Genomic DNA, 6215 nt, shown 5'->3' with positions numbered 1-6215 from the left:
CTCAATCCTATGGTTGATACCTCCAACTTGGAATCGATTATTTTCATGACGGTTCGTGGTATAATTTCTAAGTGTTTGCAGTTTATTTAAATACTAGTATTTGTACCCGTTCTTCGCACAGGAATTTGTAGTGCATTACATGTTTTCTTCAGGAACGTATGCGAAAAACATGGCTCCATTCACACGTTAAATGCGACATGTTAAAATTATATTTTCGTACAAAAGTGAGTTAAAGTAACGTGAAATATGGTGAAGCTGAGGGAATGAGGACGATTTCCGAATTTATTGAACGGTACAGCTTCTGGTCCGAATTTGCGCGAAATTCTCCATGGTTCTCAGGTTGCATATTGTATTTCTGACCACTGGTGTGGCGCTCTGACGTTAATGATACTTCCTTAATATATGCCCTATAAAAAAGTAAAATGGCTCTAGTTTTCTCGTTACTCCTCTTGAAGTGACATGCTCGACATGTCACACGGGACTTAGACTAAAAATCCACTTTTTCGTAACCATCTCAGTAATTTTCCGTCGTACGATAAATACGCGCATGACATAAAGGAACGGAAAGAACATTCTTAAACGCTTGTTATATACTACCTTTTGATAAGCATAATGTTAACGAAAATATCTGAGAATGATCTTCCTATAAATACCACCGCCATGTGATCACCATGACGTCATGTCCGACTCGTTGGCTGAATGGTCAGCGTACTGGCCTTCGGTTCAGAGGGTTCCGGGTTCAATTCCCGGCCGGGTCAGGGATTTTAACCTTAATTGGTTAATTTCATTGGCCCGGGGGCTGGGTGTTTGTGCTGTCCCCAACATCCCTGCAACTCACACATAACATTATCCTCCACCCCAATAACACGCAGTTACCTACACATGGCAGATGCCGCCCACCCTCATCGGAGGGTCTGCCTTACAAGGGCTGCACTCGGCTAGTAATAGCCACACGAAATTATTATTACCATGACGTCATATCCATCTGAAAATAATCCTAAGTGAGTAGATTCCAAATACATAGTTTGGTTGGAATTTTTCCAGCATTTTTCCACTTTTCGGAAGATACAAACAAATAGATAACCAGACAGACAAAGAGACACCAAACGGAGAAGTTCTGCCTCATGTTTCCTCGGTGTTCAGTAACATTAGGTGAGGTTTATTTTCAAGCCGAGCGAAATATTATGCATCCTCTGATATTCTCCGTTATGGATCATTCAAAAAACTGTAGGTGTGCGAGAATTTTGTTCATAAGATAAAAGAGTGCATTTTAAATGAATCGCTTCATGCAAAATGGGCCATAGTTCAAAACAGTGTTATTTCTGGAAAACAAAAATAATATGTTGGACCAATATATCACTCTAATCACATTTAAAACACGTGCATTAGGTAGGTTATAGCTCAGTTATGGATTGTGTGAGAACAATTTAATATTCAAGGACGTGAATTTCTATTTAGGGGCTGTAAAAGTCACTGGACCCCTTCTGAAAAAATCACGAACATTTATAGGCAAAATGCGAAAGTGTTACCAAAAATGTCAAGGTCAACACAATCAAGAATTTCAAACTGCTAATCAGATACAAAACAATTAGTTGGGCGGAGGTGCCAACTTTGAAGTGGATTATCAGTAATCGCCCTCCGCCCCCGAGAAAAATTTCGGGTCAAATCCAAATCGATAATGGCACCCCTTTTGCCCTTCCCTCTAGCAATCTATCCGAAAGTATATCATATTACACAATAACATTTGCACGCAACCTGTTAGTTCTTGTTTCTCACGCAGCAGCTGCTCTTAAGTGTAGTTTTTCTTGAAGCATCCTTCCGATTGTGATGTCATTTTCGTTTTCTGAACCATAAGCGATACCAGTGCAGAAGTGCTTAATGTAGGCCTCACTTCTTTCTCAATCTTTCTGTCAACTGTCAGGTACACTTAACACAGCAAATACAACATTACTGAAGGATTTGTAGTGGAGAGGAGCAGTGCCTGAGCTGCTTCATTCACAATGAAGTTTACAACGCTTATGGGTAGCAAAAGGAAGTCACGATCGAATAAGTATCGTTGCCAACTCATAAGCATTGAAATAAAGACGATTTAGGAGGCGAAAGGACTTAACATTTTTCCTTTTTTCTTGTTTCCGTCGAAAATTATTTTTTGCGATAATGTCAGCTTTTCCGTAATAATGTCCCCTTTGACCGTAACTCCGTAATCGTGAGGTGAAACCCGTAATAATTACGGACAATCCGTAATAGTTGGCACCTCTGTTTAGGACATAATATGTATGGAGCGTATTTCTGTACGGAAGTGAGACCTGGACACTAGGGGTGGCAGAGAGGAAGAGGGCAGGAGCCTTTGAACAATGGTGCTATAGACGAATACTGCAAATTCCTAGGACAGATCGAGTTACTAATGAGGAACTAACGGAAAGAGTTGGAGAAACTCCGAGCTTGTAAGCTAGGTATTCGGTAACAAATGGTAGCGATTTAATGAGATACATCTCTAGCATAATACGAGGTATTCGAAGACAATGTTCCTCAAGGCTCCGATGGCGATCCACTGCTGAATCCTGTGGTTGATGCCTCCAACTTTCATACATTTTTTTTTTTTTTGTATTTGTGTTATTTGTGTCAAATAATTTGTAAAAGCCACCTATAATTGGAGTGTGTCTCCGTTGGTGGCACAATAAATAAATAAATAAATAAATAAATAAATAAATAAATAAATAAATAAATAAATAAATAAATAAATAAATAAAAGAAATAAGAAGAAAATAAAAAATACATGGATTGGAAATATAATCAGACATGAGACTTTACTAGCCTTCATCCTGGAGGGCTCTGTAGAAGGAAGAAGTTGTAGGGGAAGGCCTAGACTGGAATATATTGGTCAACTGGTGGGGGAGCTGAGATACCAATCTTATGAAGAACTGAAGAGAATGGCACAAACCCGGAACCTTTGGAGAGCTACTGCCATCCAACCTTAGGGTTGTAAACTTTAGTAGCATAATCAAATACATTAAATATATTTTATAGTAACAATTATTCATTATTGTAAGCTCTCAACTTCTCTGATTCACTACACCAGACCCCTTTCCGCACTAATCACTGACAGAGAAGCATCTTGGTTTTTATAATAATAATATTAATAATAATAATAATAATAATAATAATAATAATGTTATTGGTTTTATGTCCCACTAACTACAGTTACAGTTTTCAGAGACGCCGAGGTGCCGGAATTTAGTCCCGCAGGAGTTACTTTACGTGCCAGTAAATCTACCGACAGGAGGCTGACGTATTTGAGCCCCTTCAAATACCACCGGACTGAGCCAGGTTGGAGTCTGAAAGCCAGCGCCTCAACCGTCTGAGTCACTCAGCTTGGCTTTGGTTTTATTGATAACAGGCCAGAGTTTGTGCCCGAGGGCATTTTTCTTTCAACAGTGCTCACGGACGACTCAGTTTACTGACTACTATTGGCCCTACTGAAGCCTTTTCATCATGAATACATGCACTGAGGATTGTACAATAAGCTAAAATGGAAATGTGATTTTCGTAAAAAAAAAAAAAAAAAATTAAAAAGTAGATCAGGCCCTTTCCGCATGAAGCGATTCAAATTTTTAAAATAAGATAAATGAAGTTTCTCATAATCAAAGCGCGGAAAACAACTTTCTAGGGAATCAGTTAGTTTTCTATTTTAATTATGCATATTAATGAAAATGAAACAGCGGAAACACACAATTACTTCCAGCTATTATTTCCATTGAGTTTCAAAACATTCACAGAGAATATACATAGAAAAAGAAATGTGGAGTTAATTCCAGCGCCACTATATGCCGTTGACGTAGTCGAAGATGGCGGCTAGTTTTGACATCTAGCAGAAGAGTTTCCTTCACCCCTTCTCGCTGACGCAGATTCAGAAGTTCAGTACTCCGAAAAACCTCCTACTTCCAAAAACCAATTGAACGGTTCCTGTCGTAACGGTTTCGTAAATAAATCCGCCAACATAATATTAGAAGGACAGTACTGAACGTGTATAATTTCCTTCTCATGTAGATCCCGAAACGAATGATGACAGGCATTGATTTGTTTAGTTCGAGCTCCAGAAACACTCGATTCCATCAATCGAATGCAACCTTGGTTTGATGGAAGTGTGTAATGGACAAGCATAATTTGGAAACAATTCTCTAAACCCATGGGTAAATAGTGAAAATATCGAGCTCAATTAGTAGGTATTATTATTATTATTATTATTATTATTATTATTATTATTATTATTATTATTATCATCATCATCATCATCTACGTAGTTACGTACGACAGGTTGTCAGTACGCACTTTATTTGGTATGAATCGTGGTCGAATCATTTATTATTTGTATGTTGTATGATCTGTCCTGTGTAACAGAACATGTGAGGTTATGTCATGAAACTTGTGCTGTACTTTTATTAATACGACATTATTTAATGTAAGAACACGTAATTAATAGTATATAATTTATTATTACCTGTAAATATGATGTATAAATCCAGTGTAGTGTTGTGTAACACAGCGTGAAATGAAATGACGTATGGCTTTTAGTGCCGTGAGTGTCCGAGGACAAGTTCTGCTCGCCAGTTGCAGATCTTATGATTTGACATCCGTAGGCGACCTGCGCTTCGTGATGAGGATGAAATGATGATGAAGACCACACATACACCCAGTCCCCCGTGCCAGCGAAATTAACCAATTAAGGTTAAAATTCCCGATCCTGCCGGGAATCGAACCCGGGAACCCTGTGACCAAAGGCCAGCACGCTAACCATTTAGCCATGGAGCCGGATGCAACACAGGGTAATAGTCTAGAACAACGCACCTTTGTCACTTGAGTTTTACAGAATGTTCCATTCATCTGTACATACTGTAGGTTATTGGAGACTCTAGAAGATACAAGAAAGCATGTTGTGTCATACTAGCCAGGCAGGGTAGAGTATATAAAACACCAGAGTTGAGTTGAGTTGTTACTGAGAATCGTTAGTCGAGTTAAGTGTGTGAATTCATGGTGTGATTTTGCCGTTGAAGTGGTTATGTTGTATTGGTACAAATGATTTGTATTTGGTTGACATGCTAATGCGGCAGTCGAATAGTTCAAGATGCTGGTTCATCTCACGTGCAACTATTAAGGTATATAAAATTTGTAAATAAAACGCATCTCGTGTGTGCGTCTTTGTCAATACGACAGCTTATCTTCGAACATGCTGATTGGCTCCACAATCTGCATACTGAAATCCTTAACTGTTTGAGCTACAATAAATCCCGACTAGCTAGATACGCTGCAACATACTCTGCTTCTGTTGATGATATTGCAACAGATGTTGCTTGCGACTAGACTAGGCGATTGTCTCCTTTCCAAGTAGGAATACCCACTTGATTTTCGATTCATCCTATCACTAGCCCAATCAGCATCCACCTACCATCACGCCGAGGTGCCGGAATTCAGTCCCGCAGGAGTTCTTTTACGTGCCAGTAAATCTACCGACACGAGGCTGACATATTTGAGCACCTTCATATACCACCGTACTGAGCCACGATCGAATCTGCCAAGCTGGGGTTAGAAGGCCAGCGCCTCAACCATCTGAGCCACTCAGCCCGGCCAATCCATCCATACTTTACATCACAGTCATGCATTTTATGACTAACTTCCGCAATACAAATACCAGTTTTCAAATGACCCCCACCCATAAAACATATTTATGTCAAACACTTATTCCTGTGTGTCACGTAGCTGCTGGTGGCTTTGGACCCGGACAATTGAAGTCAGAATCCCGTTAGATCCCGCTTTGAAAATTTCACCTGCTAAATCCCGTTGCGTCTGGAAGGGCATCCAGTCAAACTCTTAACCGAAACCTAACAAGATAACCCAGCTTGGCTCCAATAATGCCAGTGCTGGAAAAAATGGTAGTTTTAACATTTTTATGACCAGTCGTATGCAGACTAAATATTTAGACATGTGCTGTGCCCACGTCTTGTCTGTTGGAGAAAGCATACGCCTCAAAATTTGATCGTAAATTTTCTTTTGTTTTGACGTAGATTGATGTAGCGTGTAATGAGGTCAGGCGTTAATGGACTTCTTATACGGTAGCGGTGAGACTCCGGACATTTGTTAAATCGTGTTGCTAACCAACGGTGTGTGGTATGCCTCCACATTGCCCTCTGTCTGGGGTAACGGAGAGGATGGTGGGGAGA

The sequence above is a fragment of the Anabrus simplex genome, chromosome 14 (assembly GCF_040414725.1).
Source record: "Anabrus simplex isolate iqAnaSimp1 chromosome 14, ASM4041472v1, whole genome shotgun sequence".
Taxonomy (NCBI): Eukaryota; Metazoa; Arthropoda; class Insecta; order Orthoptera; family Tettigoniidae; genus Anabrus; species Anabrus simplex.
The sequence above is the reverse complement of the archived record's forward strand: the minus strand, read 5'-3'. Positions refer to the sequence as shown.